At 41.6% G+C, this 26,380-nt stretch overlaps 2 long non-coding RNA genes across 2 annotated transcripts in view; both read right to left on the reverse strand.

Moving 5' to 3' along the window:
* LOC107181713 overlaps nt 1–1,883 on the reverse strand; it is a 10,647-nt gene extending 8,764 nt beyond the window's left edge. The window contains exon 1 of the long non-coding RNA XR_001512414.1: nt 1,874–1,883. This is a non-coding gene — a long non-coding RNA (uncharacterized LOC107181713). The remainder of the gene's footprint in view (nt 1–1,873) is intronic.
* Nucleotides 1–26,380, reverse strand: part of LOC102768039 — a 603,801-nt gene that overhangs the window by 539,737 nt on the left and 37,684 nt on the right. The window lies entirely within an intron of this gene.

Raw genomic sequence — 26,380 nt, forward strand, 5'->3', positions numbered from 1 at the left:
AACTCTATATGAAATAGTTTGCTTGCTTCCATTTCATTTAGTTCTTTTTCTGGAGATTCTTTTGTTCTGTCATTTGTGACCTGTTTCTTTGTCTCTGCATTTTGGTTGCTTTCCTGTGTTTGTTCCTATGTTTTAGGTAGAACTGCTATTTCTCCTGGAATTGGTAGAATGGCTTTGTGTGCTAGTGTCCTGCAGGATCCAGTGGCTCAGCCTCCCCAGTTACCTAAGGTGGACACTCCTGGTGCACCCCCTTGTAGGCTTTTTGCACAGTCTTCTTGTAGTTATGCCTTGAGTGTTGTAGGTAACACTGGAAGGGATTGACCTCCAGGCCAATTGGCAGTGAGAATCAGCTGTGTCTGCAGTGGGAGAACTTCTGTGCTGAAGACACCCTTCTGGGGCAAGACTTGTTTCAGTGGGGCTTTGGTGCTCACTGAGTCTGCGCCCTGAGTGTGTCCCTTATGGATCTGAGGAGTTGTAATCCAGATGGCCCCTCTCTGACAACTGGGTACACGGGCTCTTGGATCTAAGGAGGTGCTAATATAGCCTCTGCCTGAGGTTATCCAGCAGGAGCTACAAAGAGAACTGCAGATTCCCCTTCCTTTTTTGGAGTTTGGAGGTGCCCTGATGAGGCCCAGCTGTGAAGCAATGCAAGCTGCTGTGGGGCCTTGGGCCTTCTCTTGGAAGTTCTGGGTCTGTCTGGCCCAGCTGCAATTTGTTAGGTAATTTTCAGGTTGCAAAGGGCCAGGGCATTCATATGCAAAAGCCTCTGCTGCAGCCTGGGTGGGGCGGGGTCTCAGGGAATCAAAAGGCAGAGCAAGCAGCTATGATGGATCCTCAGTCCTGCCCTAAGGGGCTGTGAGTCTCAGTGTCCCAGGGCTGCAAGCACCTCTGAGGGAAAGCCGCCCTCAAGTTCAGAGTTCTGCCTGCTGCCAGACAGTCCAGTTTCTCCCTGTTTGAGTCCTGGGTCCCCAGAGACTTCCCGGAACCGGAGTTCAGAGCAGTTGGGAGTTTGTGACTCCCTCCCGATTCAAAAAGACAGTTGCATCCTCAGGTGCCAGCCCCTTTCCACGCGAATGAGCTTCCGTACCTCTGCAGCTCCTCTGGCTCTCAGTGTGCTTTTTTTTCCTTTTAGTTGTAGAATTTCCACTCAGCCAGCCTTCCTGTAGTTCTGGATGATGTCCGTTTTGTCTTTTCGTTGTATTTTTGAAGTTGTTGTGGGAGGCAGCAATTTCCCCGTGCTTACCTATGCCGCCATCTTAGTTTCTCGTAGCACATGTTCATTTTTATACCTATATAAGTTACCCATCTCAAAAAATTATCTTATTATCTTTTAACAATCTAAAAGGTGGGTAAGGATACAGACTCATTTCAAATGCTATTTTTAAAAACTTTAAATTTTGAGTGATATTCAGCTAATATGATTTAACTGTAATAAGTTAGTTTAAACCATATAGAAAAATGAAATGGGATAAAAATAAACTCTTGTCTCCTTTTAATGCTTTTGAATTGATGCGAAATAAAAAATTGTGCATAGGAACAAGAAACAAGTATTAAAGAAAAAAATATTCTGACAATGGTTAAAAATGGCAAAGGAAAGCTTATTGAGGACTATTGCAATAGGGGAGAAAAATCAGGTTTGACTCTAAATACAGCGCAGAATGAGGGGGTCAGTGGGTGGAAAGTCACTAAGAGGAAACATCAAGAGAAGGGATATTGTTGCTAAACTGGCTTAACAGGCAGGATCTGTGCTAGAGGCTGGCCAAGGACTTAGATCAGTGATTCTCAACCTTCTTAATGCTGCGACCCTTTAATACAGTTCCTCATATTGTGGTGACCTCCAACCATAAAATTATTTTCGTTGCTACTTCATAACTGTAATTTTGCTACTGTTATGAATCGTAATGCAAATATCTGATATGCTCTATGTGTTTTCCGATGGTTGCGACCCACAGGTTGAGAACCACTGACTTAGACATTAAGGATGGGAGACGAGTACCATCATCAGATATCTAGGGTGATCAGATTATCACTTAGCAGGATTCTTGCCAAAAAGGGTCTAGGCAGGCCAAAGAGAGAATGAGGGCCAAGTTCAGGAAAAAGGCTCAGAGAGCCTAACTCAAGTTTGGTCAAGGAGAGAGTCTTTGTTACAGGCAACAGCAAATTTATAAGAGGGCAAGCATTTAAGCAATTCTTGTCCTCAGCCAAGTAAAAGAGATAAATAGCCCTAACCAGTTTGGCTCAGTGGATAGAGCGTCGGCCTGCGGACTAAAGGGTCCCAGGTTCGATTCTGGTCAAGGGCATGTACTTTGATTGCAGGCACATCCCCAGTAGGAGGTGTGCAGGAGGCAGCTGATCGATGTTTCTCTCTCATCTATGTTTCTAACTCTCTATCCCTCTCCCTTCCTCTCTGTAAAAAAATCAACAAAATATAAAAAGGTTGTTCTTCATATACCAATATGCAAGGATCAAGACATGCAATATGCTAGGATAATCACTGCTTTAAAAATGCAAGGGCAGCACAGTACATATAGCGAGTTATCATTCATGTAAGAAAAAATACCTAATTCAGTATAAGCACAGAACATCACTGGAAAGATACATAAGAAAGACAATGTTTGCCTCCTGGGAGGAGCTGAGGCATGACGGACAGAAGTAGAGGGAGACTGACTTTCCATTGTACATCTTCCAGTACCTTTTGAATTATATTACCTATTTAAAATGTTTTTAAAAATCTGAGCACTGAAGAATTCCTTAAAGGGAATACTGTCCAGTTCCTAAGGTAACAGAGGAATCATTTCTTCATAGTCATCTGACTATGTCCACTATTTCCTGTGACAGTTCAAGGCAGAGAAGTCAAGTGTCTAAAATTAAGTCAGACACTGAGCTAAAAGTCTGTTTCTGCCCCACCACCTCACTCCCAACCCCTAACCCCTACTCACCTGCATCTAGTTCTTTCTCTGCAACACAGAGTAAGCCTCTTCCTCTCCCAGCACTTAAAACATTTGCTGAAGGCTACTGTGGTCATCCTTAGTGAGAGGTCACCAACCAAAGCTGGCAGGGCAGGCTGGTCACGTAAATGAGTAAAGCAGGCCTAGCCAAGACAAACTAGGCAGTGCACCCCGCACCTGGGGACAAGGACAGGATGAGGAGTGGTGAGCGCCCTGCCCAGGAGACAGAGAGAGACAGCAACTATTCTCTAAGGAAAGCCTGCCATGTTGGAAAGACGGCCAGATGTTGCCATATCTTCCCAGAGGTGTTAAAAACTAATGTTCATTTTGAATACTTCAATTTTTCAAATGCTGGAAACTAAACTAAAATTTTAAAACACTGTGCAGACCAAACAAAGTACACGTGTAGCAAGATGTGGCCTGCAGGTCACCAGTTTACAATATGTCCTGTAATCTTTCCCCCACGTACCATGAGAATTTCTCTTTTTGTTGCATTTTGGTTGGATTTGCTGGGAAGAAAAGCAAACAAAAATATCTTTTCAAAACACTTAATCAGTTATATTTTGATTTGGTTTGGCATTTTATTAATCCATCTATTACCACAAAAGGTGCTAGGTAAGTTATTTACCCATAATTTTTTTTTACCTAAGGACAAAAAACCAGTTTGTGTATGTGTGCCTGTGTGTACCTGCATACATTGTGCACTGTGTGTTGTTGTTTCTAAAGAACTGTACTATTTATCACTATCAGATTGTCTTTGGTGGCAGGGATTGCAAGGTATTTCTGATGGACTATATTCCACAGTTGAATATATGTGTTCATGGCTCATTATACCGCTGGGGTTTATTTGCAAAACATTGTTCTCATTTCCCACAAGCTTTCAGTGGGAGAGAGTTTCAATGAAAAAAAAAATTCCCTACCACTCTACCCTGTGAGAACCTAAAGAAACTATTAAGCTATATATATATATATGAAATTGAGGCTATAAATTTAACACTAAAAAGTGACTCTTGTGGAGGAGGTTTGGGCACCCATCCAGGTTAAGGAGAAGTAACTTTATACACATATCCAACAGCAGCCTGATCTCCAGTCTTCACTGCTCCTGACTAAAAGCCCACTCACCTCAAGTATCTCTGAGTCATCTCAGCCAGCCTGTCCCTAATGTGCATTCTGTTTGTTGTCACTCTCTACCCTCTGCAGTGCCAGGGAGGCTGACTGTGAAACTGCTTTATTTAAACAAACAGCAATGAAAGAAGAGCCCTCTGGTTGAATCATGACCTGCACTATTTGGAAACTTATGTGTAGACCACACAATGCTCACAAAGCTGATGGAGGTGGGGGCTGGACGGTCCCATTACTAAAGGCTAAATGCAGAAGAGTGGATAGAGGAAAAGACCGTTGCTAGAGAAGGTACGAACATATGTCTTCCCCCCATGATACAAGACTCAGTTTTTAAGTAACATAAAAAACAGATTAGGAACCCCAAGATCTTGTGGTACATACAGAATACACTTACATTACGTATGGTCTAACTGTAAAGTAAAAACTGATGACTCTTTAGGGTTTCCAAACCAAGACCCACCATGATAAAAAATTACCCTGCAAGTCTGAGAAAGGAGATACTTAATAACACATAAAATTTATGTAAGTAAATGTTATCATTTTAAGTTTCTAAATCAATAGGCATGTCATTAAATATAAAGCCTCAGAAAAGGATTTCAAAACCTGTGTGATCCATCTACATCGTCGAATGTGATCTATACAGAGAGACTGCTTCAGAGAGAGAAAGCTCAGGATTCCATCTTTACAACCCAACCTCCAGTTAACTTCCAAATAAAACCACTTTATTGGGCAGGTATTTTCTATAGAAAGTGCATTTTTCCACCCTAACTGGTTTGGCTCAGTAGATAGAGCATCAGCTTGTGGACTGAAGAGTCCTGGGTTCTATTCTGGTCAACACATGTTCGGGTTGTGGGCTCAATCCCCAGTAAGGGGCATGCAGGAGGCAGCCAATCAATAATTCTCTGTCATCACTGCTGTTTCTATCTCTCTCTCCCTCTCCCTTCCTCTCTGAAATCAATAAAAATATGTATTTTAAAAATAATAAAAGAAAGTGAATTTTTCACATACTATGGGCATGACAAACTTTGTTTTCAGTTGTTTAAATACTGGTATATCTTCAAAACTTCCCTACTCATTAATTGCAAAAGATTATATGTGCATATTTCTCAGGGTGTTCTTGAAACACATTTCTATGTAAGTTAAATGGGCAATTAAGATGTTACCATTCAATTCTATGTACCTACTTGCAATGGAATTCTAGAGAGGACATCATTATCCAACTGGCCTAATTATCCATCTTTGTAGGGCATTAGAGGTAGAAGTCAGGCATCTGGGTTCCAGTCCAGATGGAAAGTACTGTATGATCTTGCAAAAAGCATAAAAGCACATCCTCTGTATTTACTTTTTTCATTTGTTAAATGAAAAGGAGAAAAATGATCCTAATAGGGTTGCTGTGAAAGCCACAAAAATGAGGAAACAATAAAGAACAGAGTCTGACTAAGAGAAAGGGACCTACTGTAATTGTGGGAAGAATCGAAAAGAAAAGCAGCAATGCATACAAAAATCTTTAGTCCAAGCATGTCGAACTCAAAGGCTAACATGTGCCAAGTAAACAAGGTTAAAGTTTATGTGGGCTGCAAAAAAACACAAGCTTCAATTTTCATAAAAACATAGGTTTATTTCAATAGAGACATGCTGAATACGAAGGGCTGAAATAAATGAGTAATCATTAACATAAAATAATAGAACATATAAATAAAAATTAATATATTTTCTTGAGCATTAACTTACCAGACACTGAATAACTGCACAAATTAATAAGCGTAATGCAAATAAACCTATTTCTCTTGTTCTCCGAAAGTGAAATATTTCCTGTTGTGCACACCAAGCAAGTCAGTACAAGACTAATGACGTGGCAATCAGCTGCTGAAATGTTTGCTGCTAGTATTAGTGGAGAGAATTGGCACACCTGCACATAAGGTGCATAAGGGAAATGAATGCAACATGAATATATTAATCAATCATTAGCGAACGTTGTAGTTCATTATTAATAATTATTTATAACAGGATATTGTAAAAATTAAGTTACAAAATTTTTATTAAAACATTTCATACATCCCGTTATATTGGCTGTGCCACAAAAATATTGGTTGTGGGCCGCATGTGGCTCACGGGCCGCGAGTTTGACATGCTTGCTTTAGTCTATCACACAAAGCACATATTTTTAAAGAAGCAAACAAAAATAATTAAAAGTAGTTCAAGTAATTTAAATGTACATTCTCTCTTGAAGAAATGTCAGATGGGAAAAACACATTCCTAAACCACCACAAACTCTCCTAAAACATCTCTCTGTCCACCTCTGTCCCTCTTATCATCCTCCACCCAGTCAGAAGCCTGACCTCTCCATCAAAGTCACCAAACAGCTCTAGGAAATCTTCCACCAAATAATGAACAGCACATGACAGCTACTAGACTCAGCTTTGATCTTACAACATAGGTACTAATCTACATTCCCAAACCAGTGGATTGATGACATCCCTTGGAACTAAGCAAAAGCCAAGATCTCTTCATCTCTGTCTAAGCCAATTACAGTTGGCAAATACCAGTATCTCAGAGTATTCAACAAAGTGACTGGCAGGCACTAAATGTATAGATAAATGAGTAGATTCAGAATGGGAAGATTGACCTGAGTTTTAGATTTCCTTGGGTCTCAGAGCACCTGTGGCCAAGGACTGAAACTCCTACCTGAACAGATACCTCCAGAGTTTGAGCCATCGAGGCCCATAGTGACAAAGACAACATATATGGTAGGTCAGGGCTACAGTGATCTTATTCCAAAGACAGCTTAACGAATCATACAGATGTCAAGGCCAGATGACATTCTGCTGCTGGAAAGCTACCACATGGGTCAGACGAAGAAGTCAACACCTCGGGAAACACAGCTTTCTGGAAAACACCAACATCTCTTCTTTTTATCAACACATTTTCTAATGGATCTTCTACTGCAATGAGTTATTCTTAGAGGCTACATCCTAGAACTATTCTATTTTTCAAGAAGTACTTTTAAAGCTTTAAATCTTATAAAACTTTTTTTCCAGTTCACTTGTACGAATCTGTAATATCTACCTCAAGGTTGACTTGAAACTTAATTTCATGGCTTATTCCAACTAGATGTCTTCTTCATATCATAACTTTCTAAATATCATCTAACAGTTCTATTCTGACTGACTCAGCAGCATGTTCAAATAGGCATAGCAGGACTGACATGATGCTGATGAAGCCTAATCTTCAGGGCCTCCTAGTGCAGGGCCCCAGCAGTGCTGGGAGCAGGTGGGCGGGAGTGGTCTAGGTGGGAGGAGACACCAAGCAGCATTTCTAGGTAAGCATTTCTGACAAAGAGATCATGAAAGAAAGAGAACCAAAGCATATAGCCGAATCACTGAAATAAATACAAACCTTTATGTCTAATTTTGTATTCATCATTCTTCATTCTCTTTCTTAAAGAAGGCCCCCTCCCAAATGTATAAGCATCCAACAAAACCTGAATCTGCCCTGATGCAGGCAACAATGTGTACAAGTGCTTCTCTAGTTGTACTCTCCATTGCCCAAGTAGTCACTCTATAGTCTTTAAAAATTAAACACAAAGGCAGAGGGGTAGGGGAAAGTGATTTTAAATGAACATAGTTAAGACTGCTGATTTCAGTAGGTACTTTCCAAGACCAAAACTTAAATAAAATAAAACCTACAGAACTGTTGGCTCTCTGACAGTTCTGTCCAACAACCTAAAACTTTCAGATGGATGTGATTTGTGGGTTCTGTGTTATTACTGCTCCCCACAATATCAGGCCTAAGTGGGTTTTTTATGTTTAGACTAGTGCACATAAAAAGCAAACATTTCTCACATGACTGATACGGCTGCCTTTACAAAAACAACCCTGGTCAAAATTATTAAGAAAAAGATCAGCAGCCCCAATGGACTCTGAAGCAATGTAATTAGGTAGTCCAACACCACATTTTGTCAAAAAACTATGACAGCCTAATAACCAGATTGTCATCAGACAGACATTGAAAAATGATCCAACATTTATTCCAGCATTAAAATACCACTGCTTGTTGGGGTCTTTTGTTTTGTAAAAATAAAAATCTATCAGAGATGCATCCCTTGGTCTGATTGGTGTTGAAACGAGTCTTTTCCACCTGAGGGATGGAGGAGGGGGTTTTGTTTTAAAGTTTAAGAAAGAATTTTTCTAAGGATTGTCTACTTGATTTAAATCATTAAAACCCTATGTGTTAAAAGGGAAATTATAAAAGGAGTGATTATAACAACACTAACTGGCATTCACTGAGCACTGTATTCAGTTCTCTGTGTTACTGGACTCCTTCCAACAACCATCAGTGAGAGGTGCTGTTATTAATTTTATTATCATTTTCAGAGGAGGAAAGAAGCTTATAGAGGCTAAGGAGCCCACTTGCACATCCAAAAGCAGCAACCCCAAGTTCTTAGCCACTGTACTATGCTACTAATAAGAGGGTTTAATTTGGTTTTGATGGGGGTGGGAGGTATTGAGGTGAAAGATGTTTTTTCCAAGAAAATCTATATATATAAAAGCCTAAGCGACCGTCTGACTGTTCAACCATTTGACCGGTAGCTATGACGCACTCTAACCACCAGGGGGCAGATGCTCAATGCACAGGCATGGAAACATGGAATAGACAATGAATCCCAGAGGGATAGGGGAGGGGCGTAGAGATTAACCAAAGATCTTATATGCATACTAGAGCCCCGGTGCACAGATTTGTGCACCAGTGGGGTCCCTCGGCCTGGCCTGTGGGAATCGAGCCCAAACTGGCAGATCGACATCCCCTGAGGGTCCCAGATTGCGAGAGGGTGCAGGCCAGGCTAAGGGACCCCACTGGTGGACAAATCCGTGCACCAGGCCTCTAGTAATTACATATTCAGCCTCTCAGAACAGGGTAGACAAGTGTGCAGTCAGACCTGTAAGCCAAATTCTATATATAGTATGACACTGGGAGAGAAAATGTTATATATTCTTCACACATATATGCAATTACATATAAAAAGATATAAATATTAAGATATAGCCTTAGGTTTAAAAATACTTTTGCTTCCATTTAATTAGTCAATTATAAGAAGTTATCCACTAACCTGTACAAGAATAAACCTCAGGGAGTACATTTCTAAGATGACCTTTAGAACCCTAATATCCAAAAATCTTATAGTTTTATCTATTAGGATATAAATGACTTGCCCCGTGTAAATCACTGTCAAATTTGCAAATGCAAATTGTGTGGCTGAAATAGTCAGTAATAACTTAATGACATCATTTTTTTTTGTCCAGAATACATAAAAATATCCCAGACTACTTAAATGCCCAGGCAATAAACTCAGTATTACAGTTGCAAGGGAATTTGATGTGTTCAAAATATTTTCCCGTCTAATGATTTTATTTGACACCCATGAGTCTACATTCTTTCTTAAAATTAAACACACACAAAAATGGTTCCGAATTTACAAACATAATGTTGAACAAAAAATGGCCCACACAAAGGAGGTCATATAAAATTTAAAAACCATGGCAAAACCATTATGCTAAGTGAAATAAGCCAGTCAGAGAAAGATAAATACCACATGATCTCACTCATTTGTGGACTATAGAGAACAACATAGACTGATGAACAGGGACAGATCCAAAGACAGAGAAACAGCGATCAGATTATCAATCCCCAGAAGGAAAGTAGGGGAGGGTGGGGGTAAGGGGAATAGATCAACTAAACGACTTGTATGCATGCATATAAGCCAAACCAATGGACACTGACAACAGAGGGATGAGAGCATGAGTGGGGGGCTGGCGGGGGGGAGGTTGGGAGTTAATGGGGGAATGAGGACACATTTGTAATACCCTAACCAATAAAGAAATTAAAGATTAAAAAAAGAAAAGAAAAGAAAAAAAAACCATGGCAAAACCAATTGGTGGTGTGAGAGTCAAGAAAGTGGTGGCCTCAGCACTGAAGCAGGGTAGTGACCAGAAGATGGCAAGAGAGAGTCATGTTCTATATTTTATTCTGGATGCAGGTTCTTGGCATGGGATCACTTTGTGAAAATTCCTCAAAATGTACACTTTGGATTGGCAAGTGTACAAATCCTGTGAATATGTTATACTTTCATTAGGTTGACATGGAACAATCATTCTCCTCTTTCAGCAGTCTGCCAGCTAGACCAAGAAGGAAAGATACACTGGGCAAGAAGAGCTGGGCAACCCGGAAACACAAAGAAATTTGACTTTGCAAATTACTGGACTGCTGACAGTCTTAGGAGAACCTTTTAACATTGTTTCCCTCATAGCATCAAACAATTCATGTAGCAATTCACTATATTAATTCCTGTAATGAAAGTGCAAGGAGGTTTGTAGTCATTCATGATTGTGCTACAGATTCCGGAAAATGTTTGCTGGGATTTAGGTCTCTGGTGGCTCAGTGAGCAATTTAGAGAAATCTAGTGAACTTCACAGTAATGGCTCATCAACAATTGCATTTAAGATATAAACACTTGATACATTTTTTGATACACCAGCACTAAATATTTGCCTTTCACTTTACCAGAATCAGAAGATACCATGGCCCACTGGTTTGGTTCAGTGGATAGAGTGCCAGCCTGTGGACTGAAGGGTCCTGGGTTCGATTACAGTCAAGGGCACATGCCCATGTTGCAGGCTCAATCGCCAGTAGGGGTTGCAAGAGGCAGCCTATCAATGATTTTTCTCTCATCATTGATGTTTCTCTCTCTCTCTCTCTCTCTCTCTCTCTCTCTCTCTCTCTCTCTCTCTCTCTCTCTCTCCCCTCTTTAATAAACTCAATAAAAAGAATTTTTTTAAAGAATATGTTAGGCAGATTGTTTACTTTTCCCCTCTCAACAATCAATATATTAAATAGTAAGTTAAATCTAGTTTTGTTTTCTGTTTCCATGAAAAAGAAATGTGAAGACAATGGGAATCCTACTTCAGTTTCTCTATCAGTTTCCACTGTTTTAGGGAGCACAGTTTTGAACTGTTTTGCATGTCTTCCAAGACTAAATGCCAAGGATGTGTTTGTGCAGCTGCCTAGATAAAACTGATGCTATTTCCAAAAATAACAATTGTTTTGGTCACAAAAAGTACCAAGCAATGTATTGATGGGTTCGATTGCCCTGTTTATTTTAAGCTAGACCCACAAGAATTAGGGGGAAGGGACCTTACCAAGGATGTTAACTGCTGTATACCCTCACTGAGCAGTTATAGAAAGAGCATTAGAACTGATTACTGAATGACTTACTTCACCAATCTTGATTTTAAAATATGTTTTTATGGATTTCAGAGAGAGGGAGAGAGAGAGAGAGAGAGAGAATGAATCATCAATTGGCTGTCTCCTGCACATCCCCCAATGGGGATCTAGTCCACAACTGGGCATGTGCCCTGACTGGGAATCAAACTGGGAACTCCTGGTTCATGGGTCAATGCTCAACCACTGAGCTACACTAGACAGGCTGCTTCATCAATCTTGATGCCAAGTGGGAAATAGTTAATGTCAGATAGCACTTTAGGCCTGAGTTTCTTAAAGTTACAATGTAATATTTTTACAAGATATATACATTTCAAGTAAGTTTATCTTCATTATATTTTCAAAAGTTTGGATTATTTTCCTTTGCTCATATCAAATATTAGAACAATGGACTTTATTAAGTTAAAATGATATTCTTAGCTTTACAAAACACCTGTGGGGGACATGGCAGCCTAAACTATCTGAAAGTAGTTAATTGTTTTTGTCAACATATGGAAGAATTTGGCCTCCAAAATAAAACCCCAAGTAATGACCAAGAGTAGCAATAACAGTAACTATTTACTTTTTTTCTGTCACTTGCTCACCCACTATCAGAAGGCTATAGCCAATAAACACACACAGTCTGTGGAAACACCAACGCTTGTCTCTAAAAAAGGATAGAAATTACTTGGTATAGTATTAACCTTTCCACTACATGTTAGAAAAGATGTTAAAACAGACCTTTAGGAACAAGAGTTCCTTCCAATACTTTGAGAAAGCATCCAATCAAATATACGGTGGGAATGGGGAAAAAGTCATCAGAATCACACACAGGGTGGCAAGGAGCCCAAGATGTCACTTGGCCTGTCAGATGCACATGACCAGCAAGTTTCCTTTCATTCCGCTATCACTGGCTGCTCTTATTCCTCGGGGTTCCCTCTTTGGCTCTGCCTGATAAACAGGTCCACTCAAAGACCAAACACCCTACCAACTGGTCTAATGCTAGCCAGCCCCTGAGTCCTGCCACAACAGGCCACTGAAAATTGCAGGAAAGTGTTGTCTGTCCTAGCCTAATTGTTATTTCAGAGGAAAATCTTTTTGTTTTGACAATTTGCCCTGTTCCTTTAGAAAAAAATGGGTAGATTCAGGTGCTATTTTTGGTACATGAAATACATATGTATTCTATTGCATTTCTATTCTGTCATTGTATGGTTAGATGTTTGCTACTATTCACTCTGGCTGCTTCAGACACCAGGTTTACTTTACATACCCTGGCCAGCTCACAAGCGCATTAATGAAGAAGAACCCTGAAGCTAACCGCCTGAGTTACTCCAAATTTAATGCTAAGAGGAATCACTTTCTCTGAAGTGTGACCATTAACTCAAAGAGAAAGCCTGGTATGACAGGAATCATCTGTGACATCAGTGAATCCCAATTCTGTAGGGAGAAGGAGATGACCACCTACGAAGAAAGATTTCAGAGGTGCTCTCGCCACCCTGGTTGATGAAATTATCTTCCTATGGGACGAAGCTCAGTATTCCACAGCGGACGTTTGAAATGCAAATACATGCCGGTGAATTGTTCTAAAACTTCAGTCATTCACATTCCTCTTTCATGATTCGTATAATATCTGCAAACCAATGTTCTATCATTAATACAATATTTTCTTTTAATCAACTCAGTTTTGCCAGCCTAAATTAATTTGTAGAATTAATTATCTTTGGAAAGAACATTTTATATTACCATTGCAAATTGCAAAGATCACTTTAATTTAGCCAATATTGTTTGCCATTTATAAAAGGAAACCTAAAAAAATTAATGGCTAACCAAAAAATTGTTCCCTCACATACTATGTAAGATCATCTCATATACCACATGAAAAACTGTAAAAAATTGTAAGTTTAAATTTACAATAAAGAGGAAATGACTGACATCAGAATTCTCAACACCCCTCCATCCTATCTTTTCCACTGGAAAGAGGTAGGAAGGGCACTGGAACCTGAAGGAGCATGTGCGATGCTGGGTGCTCGGGCAGGTGAGGTGGAAGTCACAGCTCTGAGAAGTAAGGGTACAAAAGAGCAGCTGCTGCACACCTCCCAGGCTTTCTCTCTGGTGCTGCCCTGCATGTGTGTCATGGAGGAAGTCCACTGTTTGATATGAAGGTCCCTCCTCCACTTCTATGCACCACCTCTTTTAGACATACACATCAGCACTCACAAATTACCCATCACAAAGAAATCACAGGCTGTTAATAGGTCTCTTCATTGTGGCTGACAGTGCAGAACGAACGCCAGTCCCTGCCCGGAGACCAAATTGCCTGGAATGCTAACGGGTTCCCAATGGGAGGAGACGCAGAGGTTCTGCTGCTGCTTGCCACACTCACCACTAAGTGCTATCTGTTCTGGCTCTCCCTGCATAGCCTCCCCACTCCCAGTGAGATTCTCAATTCTCTGATCCTTTCCATTGCTCTACCACCTGGCTCTCAGCAAAACAGGTGTTCAACTTATAGACAAAGCGAGTGAGTGAATCTGAATGAATCGATTATAACTGAAAACAGATCAGCTTCGCAGAAAGGAGCACCTGAGGGCCTAAGGCATGCACCCAAATGATCTCAACCCTGTTCAAAGTTTTATCAAGGAACCACAGCACAAATCCCACCAGTGTCACTCTGCCTTTGCGGAGAAATGACAAGTTCTCCTTCCTTTGCCCTAGGGCAGTGGTCGGCAAACTGCGGCTCGCGAGCCACATGTGGCTCTTTGGCCCCTTGAGTGTGGCTCTTCCACAAAATACCACACGCGGGCGCACACGTACAGTGCGATTGAAACTTCGTGGCCCATGCGCAGAAGTCGGTTTTCAGCCTGGGCGAGTCTATTTTGAAGAAGTGGCGTTAGAAGAAGTGGGGGGTGTCGGTAGGTCAGGCGACAGGAGACGCGATGCAGGCAGCCGCGGGATATGCAGCACAGGGAGGCGAGCGCGATTCATGATTCATGCAGGAGTTGAGTGAGCCAGTCAGTCAGCAGTCTCATGTGCAGTGGTTAGTGCTAGTCGCGTCCGCAAATCACGTGTGGGTGACAAAAGATAGACGGAACAAGTATACAAGACGAGTGTGGATGAGAGAGTTGGAAGGGGTCGACCTGAGCGAACGTACCTCAATCAGATTGAGGACGTTTTTAGCAAAGGCCAGCTTAGGAGTACCCTAATTAAGTTAATAACAATGTACCTACCTATATTGTTTAAGTTTAATAAATTTGGCTCTCAAAAGAAATTTCAATCGTTGTACTGTTGATATTTGGCTCTGTTGACTAATGAGTTTGCTGACCACTGCCCTAGGGGGACAAAGATCTGCTGCACTCTCTATTTAAAAGTGCCTCCTTCTTACAAACTGTGTATTCTTGGTCAAGTTACTTAACCTCTCTGAACTTCCATTCCCTCATCTGTTAAATTCTGAAGAATATCTGCCCCACAAACTGTGAAATGAGAGAATTAAGAAAAGTGGCTACCACACTGCCTGGAGTACATCATAAGCTAAACATGCCGGGTGCCTTTCTGGACCAGATCACAATGGCATGACAAACACCAATGGCATCATGGTATCGGAGTTTTTAATATTTACTGAGAGGATGGAGCAGGTTAGCAGGTCTTGGGGGCATGAACGGGCGCAGTGTCATGTGTAAGCAGTTCTTCATAAACACATCTTAATAAATGTATCCTAGGCTAGGCTGATGGTGACCACAATTAATCCCCACTTTGAAGCCCCTGCATTTCCACTTCTTTCTCACTCTGAAGCTCCTACACTTTTAATATCCACAGAGCTTCCCTCATTTCTAAGTCAGTAGAATGAGCACCTGCAGCCATAGGATGGAAAGTTTAGGATCTGATGCCTGTAGTATTTTTCAGACAGAAACACTCTCTCAATGCCTCTACCCAGGAGATAATAAACTACTCTGACATCTCAGCTGTTGCCCCTCCAAGCAGATTCCCACACCTCTCGGCTAACACCCTCTCTGGGCAGGCATCTGACCGTGTTTCCAGTTATTCATTATGACTGGCTATACACAGATAGTGCCTTTGGTGTCAAACCTTGTAGACCCTAGTCCAAGACAGCCAGAAGATACGGACACATTGAATAAGACACAGGCAGAAAATCACATTCACTTCCTCAAGATGGAGAGGGACTGAGCAGACCACTAACGGCCTCCAGTGCTCCAGCTGGGGAGGCCCACAGCAAGCAGAGCGAGATCAGAAACCGGAGGTGCTTCGGGGTCTGAAAGCTTGCCCAAACAGCTTACGTGGGTGTTTCCCACAAATACACAGCCAAGGAGAAGATGAACTGCTTTGCAGGGGAATCATCTTGAACCGCAAGGACCAGTATGCATTCTAAGTGCCGGGCACTTCCTGGCTCTGAAATAGTGCACATCCATTGTGACTCTGCTCACCTCTCCGTGCATGAATCTCTCCAAGAACACAAAGTGGAGAATGCCCTTCGCCATCTGCGGTCATCCAAATGGAGAGTCGTAGGGAGGGGACAATGGCCTGGAGAGATGGCCCCCGGCCTCAGAACCCACTGCAATGAAGACTCTGTGTTTAAACAAGGGGAACGTGGACAGTCACATCATTGGGAGTGAATCTAAGGACTCCAGAATGAGTGCACATTCCCGACTGACACAGCTGTATTGAAAAATCAACCCGTGACTCTGAGGGAAATGAGAAAACACACTGGTGATTTCTAGCGTGGCATCCAATCTTCATTTTTGTGATCCCTCAATTCTCAGTTCAAGTATAAACAGACTTTTTCCCCCTGAAGTAGGAAAAGGATTAAGTAGGCAGGACGCTTTCTGAGTTCTGTGTAGCATATGTTCATAAGCTTTCCTTTTGTAGCGTTTATGGATTCATTCTGGAGTAGGGTTAAGCCGGAGCAAAGCAATTTGGCATGCTTGCAATTGCTTTATCAGGAGAAGCAAGTGCAGTCTGCAGGGGCCACCCTGACCTGAGCACGTGGAAGCTTCCTGGAACCCTGAGGGGGACGCTGATTATTTCCTTACAGGGAGGATCAATCTCAGTCACCTCCTTGCAAAACAGTAAATGAGCTTCATGCAAATCATCCTTGGGAAAGTGGTGGCCCAGGGGACAAGAGTGATCATTATCACACAAACTTAATTTCTGACCAACTTCAACGATCGCCCTGCGGTATCTGCACTGGGACAGAACCTCGGGTCAGCATGCCAATCCATTCCAGCCCAAGGGCCACATCTGCAGCAGAAGAGCTTTCCAGACCTGAGCATTCACTTCCGCGTGCTACAGCCACACCCAGGACACAGCGTGCCTCTAGTGATGACGTGTAGAATGTCTAATGTTCACAGTACAATGTTAGGTGGCAAAGCAGGCCATGCCATTTTTTAAAAAGTTATCTTTACTGTTGAAAGTATTACAGATGTCCCCCATTTTCACCCCATTGCCTTCCTCCACCCCACTCCCACCCCATCCCCAGGTCTTCTCCACACTATTATCTGTCCAAGTACATGCCATTTTTAAAAAATAGTTTAAGTAAATTTATTGAGGCAACATTAGTTAATAAAATTATATAGGTTTCAAATGTATAATTCTATGACACATCATCTGTATATTGCATTGTGTTTACCACCCAAAGTCAAATCTTCTTCTGTCACCATATATTTCACTCCCTTTACTCTTTACCATACCTTCCATTCCCTTTCTTTTAAAAAAACACATATCTACATAGAGAATTTGATATCATTCTATTTAACCCAGTTATTAATTAACTGGAAAGGAACAAAGGAGGGCCAAATAGACACATGCCCAGTATGATCTGGAGGACATAGGGAGGGTACTTGCCTGTGGGTCACACCTGGGAGTAGGTCACTGGCCAGAGTAGGCATGGCCATTGCACGCACTGAAAGATTTGAGATACATAAGCTCCTGAGCAAAGGAGTCCCCTCCCTCTTTCTTGCTCTCTTGCTCTTGCTGCTCAGCCTGACTCCTGGCTTGCGAGGCTCTCACCCTTTGCATTTTTCCACATGGCCCACATCTATGTGAACCCCACACACAATGGAGTAACGGACTGAAACTAGCGTGATGCTGTGACAGACTCAACTCCACAATGGAATGGAAACTTTGGACACTGGCTTGGCTTTAAGCTCTGCTGAATTCCCAACTTCACCTTTTCCAGGACTGGTGTAAGGGAAATGGGACTTTTGAAACCCAGGGATGTAATTCCACACAAATAAAGCTTTCTATCATATCTCATTCTTGCGTGGGGGCCTCCAGAAATGCTTATTCCAGCAGCACCCCAAGAACCCCACTCCCAGGAGCAACTGAGAAGGCCAATCCACACAATTCTCCAATAACAAACTGTCTGGAAAAATATAACCCAAAATGCCATACATGATCACCTCTGGACTGGAGGCTTAAGAGCAACTTCTGTTTTCTTTTCTTTTGTTAATTTTTTCCTAAATATTCTAAAATGCAACTGAATTATTTTTGTAATGTGCATAACATAATTATAAGGGGATTTAAAGATACAGAATGGCATTTACACAAGGGTTTTTCATCTGCAAAACAATCATTCCATGAAAATAATATAATTGACCGGCAGCAGAGAAAGAACTACTACATATCTCACATTCAACTTTGTTATTCACTATCACTCACTACTTCTTAAGTACCTGCTGTAATGTAGTGCCCTGCAGTAGTCATTAGTACTCAACTAAATAAGGTAGTAACTAAGTTATCCACTTTGTTTGGATCCCACCAGTGTTATTAGAGAACCTGAAAAGGCATTTAACAAGGGTGTCAATCCACCTGCCTTGTATTCCACCCCCTCAGAGACACTCCCCCAATGCTGCTGAGCAAGACTAAGTAGAATTAAGTAGGCAGCCAGCCTGATGGACCCTGTGTCCAGGCCACAGCTGATTCCAGCAAGGTGGACACCTTGCCTACAGCAAGCAATACAGATACGTTTCCTCAGGAAAGAGGAATTGGACTGCGGTGATTCCTGTTAGTCTCTATCGAGCTCGCTGCAGGGGCAGTCAGAGTGGACCCAGTGACAGAGAGCGAAGCAGAATGCAGGGAGAAGCAGTGGTGCGAGGCTGTGCAGCTCCAAGACAGTCACTGCACCTTAGAATGGAGACACTGGGAGATGGTGTGGAGCAGACACGTTTATCCATTTACCTGTCCTGCTCCTGTTAGCAGTTGAGGGCCAACCACTTCCTGGTCCAATGCCTCAGGAGGCTCTGGTCCTACCTTACCTCAGGTCAGTACAGCATATCTCATTTTACTGCACACACAGAAGTTGCATTTCTTACAAATTGAAGGCGTCAAGACCTCCACCAGCAAAAAAGATTACAACTTGCTTTTTTGTGATACTTTTTTGCAGTGGTCTGGAACCAAACCCACAGTATCTCAGCGGTATGCCTGTAAGCTGACCTGGCCTTATGGCAAGAGCCCCATCTTTTGTTTATTTTTGTTGCTGTTTGTTTTGTTTCTTGAAAACAAATGATTCCTAACTAAGACATAGTTACAAGGGTCAAAACTATAGACCTTCATTCCCCATTCTTCATAGCTGATTCCTCCCTCTTGTCCTTCCTTCAATCTCAGCTAAACTGTTATTAAATCAAAGAAGCCCTCCCAGAGCACCCCCCATAGGAGGAGGCCTGCTCTGTTTTGCATCGTTTCCTGAATAGGACTTACCATAATTTTTATTTATATATGCACTGCTTGTTTAACTGTTTGATCTGTCTGCCTCCCTAAAGTATAAAGCCATACGCAGGGCCCATGTTGCTTGCACCTCACACAGCTTGTTCCTGGCACATTGCAGGAGGTCAATGGTGTTGCATGATCAGTTAGTCAAGTACGTAAGAATGTATTCATTGATTCTATATATGAATAACCACTGAGCACTTAACATTTGCAAGTCTTGGTCCATTCTCCATGAAAGACATTAGGTATACATGCAAAGACAAGAAACATCCACACGACAGACATGGCCGAAGGCCTATCTAAGCATCCATCGCCTCTTCTGCCTTACAGTTTTATAGTGGTATATCCCTCCACAAAGCCATGTGCCCTGCGATTATCACAGATCAGGGGCAAACGCTGATAAGTTTAAGCCATGCTCAGATGGCCATCCCTTTAACTCCTAGGGCAGCCAAGCAGAAACAGGGAGGGCCAGGGCAGCCAGGGCCCCCGCCCAACATACACACCCCTAAACACACACACCCAAAACACACACATACCAGCCACCTCCAGTTGTAAGCAGCCTCTTCTACAATGGGGCCTTGACTTACGAGTTTAATTTGTTCCGTGATGGAGCTCGTAACTCAAATTACTCGTATGTCAAATCAAAAAGTGAACGAGTATTTACTTAATGTGCTGACCAAATGTTATCATTTTCTATGTGTACCATGACAAGAACAAACTTAAATTGAATAGCACCAATCTAAGCCAATTAAAGTCATCCCATCCTGGGTGCCAATGTCTGACTGACATAGGAAGGAGTATGTGTCTGTACTCAGCCAAATGGGACCTGAGGAGGGCCTGCTAGAGGGGTTATGGGAGCCGTCCCTTGCTCTTAAAAGAGACACACAAAAATAGATAGCCTCTTATGCCAGTGAATGCTACCATATCGCAGCCAGCTCCCCAAAATGAAGCTGCCATTTTAGAACCATGAAGGCAGCCAATCTGAGGACCAAGTCAAAACGCTGAAGATGGCAGAAGAAAAGGAGCAAGAAATGGAAACTTTAATGGCATTGTTGAGTCACTGAATTAACACAGCCTGGAGCTGTCCCCGCCACCCCAACCCACCCCCCATCAGAAAGTCTTGCTCCTTGAGATAATTTTCCTTATTCTAATAGGTTTTATTTTGTGTTCAAATGTAATAGAAAAATTCACAAAATAATTGACAATGCTTAGCAATATGTCAACAGCTTAGTGCTCAAAATCCTCTCCCTGCTGCACAGTGACAACCATCAAAGGCCCCCTGGTAGGTTCCCAGTTGCTTGGCACCAGGGGAAAGTGGATTGAGGTTGGATTCTAGCCATGCAGAGTCGGGGTTCTCTAATGCCCTCCATCAATCATGACATCCACGGTGCTCAGCAGGTAGACACACAGAGAGTGGGAAGCTTTTTTCTTAATTCCCTTCTTGTTTAAACCACTTTGAATTGACTTATTATTTGCAGCCAAAAGCATCTTCACTGATAAATCTATCTTCACATAATTAGCAGCAAATTTATGTGACCTCCTTCAAGCAAAAGACTCAGGAGAAAATGACAGAGATTCATAATTCTGCACACATTCCCCCAAATCTTCAAATGATGGGTCTTAAGTGAATTTCCCTCCAAAAGTTAGACAATTGAGATGCCAGAAAAATAATTAAGCATATGATCATCCAACACTCTCTCCAAAATGACAGTTATAAAGCACCCTAAGAATACTGATGCACCACCTTGTCCCAGTGATAATTTTAAAATATCAATTTGTATTTTTTGTTATCTCTTTTGTGTATATTTTTCCTTTCTTATCTCAAGAACTTCAACAGAGCTGGCATTCCCTTTGTTCCAGGGGCCTGTCCAGAAGCTGATGGCAATCTCTAACCCCTCAAACCTGGCCTCCACTAAAGATTTTTCTTTCAAAAGCCAGAGTTCATGGAAGGGCATGTGCTAGATACCAGCAAAAAGGACAGAGTTAAAAACAAGTTTGGGTTGTTCTGTTTAAAACTGTTTGGTTTCCTTTGATCTTGTTTGGGTGGAACTGGGCTTCCCTGACACTGGGGAGAAGCTGCAGGTTTCCCAGTTCCGGAAAGCAGTTGGAGCTGGCACCTTGCTACCTGGCAGAACTCTAGTAAGGTGGCAGGACTTTTGATGGGGATAGTAAGAGAATGCTGAGAACATGAATATTGGGGTCTTAAAGCTACAGCAAAAAATCCCATCATCCTTTGCATAGACACAGCAAGGACATCAACACTGCGTGGACAAGGAGCCTCTGAGAACCAGCAGAGACTAAGGCTCAGAGGGCCTGTGCATGGATGTGCTGTGTTGGGCAGACCTGCAGCACTTCTGATCAATGACACCAGTGAGCACAAACCTTAAATGCCACTGAGATAGAACTTCCCAACATTTAGAGAAACAAATATAATAATCATATATGCATGCATGCGTGATTAAAATTCATGCGTGCAACATTCAACACAATTTTTCCTATTAAACCTTAAGTCTGAATGCAAAATAAGTTTGTATTTTTAATTGGCTTGACATGACATGAGCTCCCAAAGGATATCACACTACCAGGCCAAACTCCCACTAGTTAGTCAATATATTCCCGTATGTCCTGCTACCTAAAAAAGGAAAATTAATGGTTAGATAGATGGTTCCATTGCTGGTGAATATTATTGAATATTTTTAAAACATTCAAATAAAAGGTGATAATAGAATGTTTTTATTTTAATTCTCTCTAAATAATGCCACACCCATTCATAAGAATTGACAATATTCCCCTCAATGTGCTAGGAATTAATGAAGATTGAATATAAAGAAGTGCCCTGTGTGCTTGGTACTTTAAATAATTGAGATTCCCAAATAATACAAAAGCATTTTCAAGTCACAAATGAAATATGAAGTGAAAATGTTCTTGAAGGAAATTTCTAATAATACTTACCTACTTCAGAGGGTGCTGGGAAACTCTATTAACACCAAAGGAACAGTTTTAGATCTTCAAATAAAAGGACTATAGAAATGCAAAGTATTATTATTATAGTTCTGAAATAATTTCACACCTAGGGATGAGAAAACCCCAGGCCAAATTTTATGCTTTTCTCCTGTCTGATAAACAAGAAATGCCACAAGCATGGGGGAAGTGGAAAATGGAAATCAAATAGGACAAAGACATCAAAGTTTCCCTTTTACTTGCACTACATTCCCCCTAGATGTCATTTTAGGGGACTCTCAGGAAAAAAATGAGTTCCTTTAAGGTCAGGGTTAAGTACAAGGGCAATGTTCTCATTGCTTTTATACCAGATAGAGTAACAACCAGCTGAGCTGAAAAAAAAAATAACTTTGTCCACCTCTATGGGCACTTGCCAAACTTAAAAATAGCCAGATAAATCATAACCTGAATCACCCACAAGTGTGAGCTCACCTCGGAGGTCAAAAAACAGCTGCTTCCAAGGACACCTGAATTTCTGCTCAGCTACTGAGAGCCCTGTGTGAGACTCTTGGTGGTGCTGATAGAGGCAGTGGTGGTGATGATGGTGGTGATGATGGTGTTAATGGTAATGATGGTCATGATAGAATATAGAACAGAAGTTTTCAAACCCTGCTGATCAATGGAATCACCATGGAGATTCTTGAACTACAGAATCTTGGTCCCCAGCTCAAAACTACTGTTTTTGAATCTATATAGATAGAACTCAAGTTTTGGTTTGGTTTGGTTTTTGTTTTGATTTTTAATGTAGCCATTAGGATAACAACTGAAGTGACAGTGTTTTTAAATAATGTCATGATTAAGAATTCAGACAGACTGACTGGAGACTAATACCAATTCTTACACTTATTAGCTGTGTGACTCTGGGTAAAATACTCAGTCTTAAGCCTCAGTTTCCACCTCTATCAAATGAAAATGCTATTACTACCTACCTCATAAGATAGATAGCTAGGAAAGTAAGTGAATTTTTAAAAGCATGTTATTTCCAAGGATGAGAAAAATTCCATGTTAAAGAAAATATTGCCAACCAGGCCAGCATGATAATGTAAATATTACATATGGACTCGAACAAAAATTGTGATATAACCATGTGATTATGTTAGGAGGCTATAAAGACCGGAAGTGGTATAAGTGGGGCATATGAAGGAGCTATTGCTAAAATTGATATACCAGGAAAAAAGAGAATAAGTACATTACTTAGAAACATATAAACACCAGAAGTACTGGAGTTGAAAGTTGCCGATTCTAGAGAAAGGGCCAGAAGAAAAGGAGAAAGGGAGGAGGGGGGCAGTGTCGCAGTTTTTCAATATTTGCTCTTTAGTGCTGTTTTATTCATATAATGTAGATATGTTTCTTTGATAAAAATAAAATGAATTTTAAAGGATAATTCATAAAGCTATTACTGTGTAATAGTGTAATATTGGATATCTTTATACTAGGATTAACAAAGTCAATTTACCAAAACTTGCTTTTTTAAAAACTGATTAAGCCCTAACCAGTTTGGCTTAGTGGTTAGAACATCGGCCTGCTGACTGAAGAGTCCCAGGTTCGATTCCGGTCAAGGGCATGTACCTTCATTGCGGTCACATCCCCAGTCGGGGGCGTGCAGGAGGCAACTGATCGATGTTTCTCTCTCATCATCGATGTTTCTGACTCTCTATCCCTCTCCCTTCCTGTCTGTAAAAAATCAATAAAATACATTTTTTTAAAAAACTGATTAACATAATACCCCCACTCGCCGAAACCGGTTTGGCTCAGTGGATAATAAAATAACATAATACCCCCACTCTATCACCAAAATGTCCTTGAAAGTGTATGATAAACACTATGTCCCTGGCACACTGTAAGTCTTAAAAAGACATCTGCTGAACTGAACTGAAGCAGGAGAAAATATAAAGAAGTGCTTTGTGCAATTAAGGTCGCAGCAGGAAAGAGACAGCACCTGCACCTGGGGTCACTGAGGTGAATTTCATGAAGGGTATGGGCAAGGTGAAGGGAAATGAAGAGGGGCAGCCTAGCACCCTAGAGCAGGGATCCTCAAACTACGGCCCACTGGCCACATGTTTTTGCTGCCGCTGCCTGTCCTGCTTAGCAGCCGACTCGTCCCGGGCCCGCAGTGCTCATGTGTGGAATGTCTGAGGGACAGTGAACTGACCCCATTTAAAAAGTTTGAGGACCTCTGCCCTAGGGTTAGCAAAAATACCACCATCACCACCCAGTCTTAAAGGCGAAGGGAACACCTACCAGATGTGGAAAGAGCGGTCTCTGCAGAAGAGAGGCCCCACCTGAACTGTGGCCTTCCTTAGAGGAATACAGCCACTGGCAACCAGGGGCTGCAAAGAAGGCAGGGAATAATACCCCAGCCTCGCCTTCTAGAGTTTTGCCCAGAGCCTTCCACTGGCTAACCCAACAACAAGCCAGAGAGCAAGGGAGTCCAGGGAATGCTGGCCCAGGGCTGAGAGCCTTTCAAAGGAGCGAGGAGGCATAAATAAAAAATATCCAGCACAGGCACTATAGTAGTATACAATGTGGTTTTTATTTTTGTTTTTTTTCATTTACTTCCCTTTCCTCCTCAGCCCCATAAAACAAGCCCTCAGGTTTGCAATCTGTTTAATAAATATATGTGCCATAATACTAGTTAATAACAAAGCAGATAAGTTATGCAGCACTTTACAATTTGCTAAGCACTTTTTCACACATTATCTTTATGCCATCCTCAGAACAGCCCTATGCAGAAATAGGGCAAAGCTTATCCTGGTTTTACAGTTGAGGATCCTGAAACCTTAAGAAAGTTAGGTATGTCTCCCAGACTCATGAAGGTGACAAGCATCAGGGCCCAAATGCGAAGGCAGGTTTCCCAACACTCAGCTAAGGCTCCTGCCACCATCCAATCCAATGCTGCTGTCTCTGAACTCACAGGAGGGCAAAACAGATGTCCCTTTGAGAAAGTCATTAACCAGCTTTGTTCTAGGCACTGCACAGAACACAGAAGTCGTCAACAAGTAGAAAGACACAAGGGGAAAGAGAGTAAACTTGCCCATCCATTCTCAGGAAACCACGGCAATGCCAGAGACTGAAGTAATTGAGTTTTCAATCACATTTTACACATCATTGAAAAGAAGGTGTTTGGTAGGACAAGAAAAGTGTTCAAAAGGGGAGTAAAAATTCAGGGGAAAGTACAAAAAGATATAAAGAGTTTTGTGTTGGAATGCTGGGGTAAGTAGAAGGAAACCTCAGCCCTTCATAATCCCAGGTCACAAAGAGACCAGCGCCCCAGAAATTAGAAAAATTACCTCCCTGCTTCTCTTCTCATTTCCAACTCCATCCCCATATACACACACATCCTTGAGAGCTTAGAGAAGTAGCCAAAAGTGACTTATTTTTACCAAACACAGAAGTACTAGAGAGTCCAGCAAAATAGCCCACTTTTGAAATGCTAATTGAGAATTCTGCACCTTTTGTAATCTACAGCAAAATGTCCAGCTGCTTACTCATATACTTGATGGAAGAAAGCAATGAGTGGTATTTAACCTGCACGCCTCCAAGCATGCCCCATGTATTCTAAACCTCTGTAATGTCTACACTACTCTATCAAATAGGGTTCTATGCCTACAGGCAACAGAAACCAATTGGTTAATTGAAGAAGGAACATTGGAAGGAAATTGGAGGCTCAGTGAATCCCAGGCAGACACAGTGAAATAAGGCTTGGAGACCATCAGTGGCCAAGACAGACACGGAGGCTAGGAAATTGGAATGGCTACAGTGGTCTCACAGAAGGTATTGTCAGGCAGAATGCCTGTGAGGAAAAAGAAGAATCCCTCAGCTCAAGATTCAAATTCACCCTCTTAACCAAGCTGGTGGTCATGCACCCATTCCTAGGCTAAGTGTAGGCCCCTGAATTATAGTTCCACTAGTCTAATTATTTCAAAAGGAAATGAAGGTGCAGTAAGTAAAGAAAAAGTGACACCGGACAGAATAAAAAGGGGAGGGGAAGAAGTTCCTCTGTACTTACCAACACTTTCTTCAAAAATTCCTTAAGAATCTAATTAGCTAGCAGATCACTAATTTCTTAAAGACTATATTATGGCGAGGATGTGGAGAAAATTGTACACGGATGTTGGGAATGCAGACTGGGGTAGCCACTGTGGAAAACAGTATGGTTTTTCCTCAAAAAATTAAAAATGGAACTCCTATTTGACCCAGTAATTCCACTTCTAGGAATATATCCCAAGAAATCAGAAACACCAATCAGAAAGAATATATGCACTCCTATGTTCATAGCAACACAATTTACAATAGCCAAGATTTGGAAACAGCCTAAGTGCCCATCAGCAGATGAGTGT

Source organism: Myotis davidii, unplaced genomic scaffold, assembly GCF_000327345.1.
Source record: "Myotis davidii unplaced genomic scaffold, ASM32734v1 scaffold189, whole genome shotgun sequence".
Classification (NCBI taxonomy): domain Eukaryota; kingdom Metazoa; phylum Chordata; class Mammalia; order Chiroptera; family Vespertilionidae; genus Myotis; species Myotis davidii.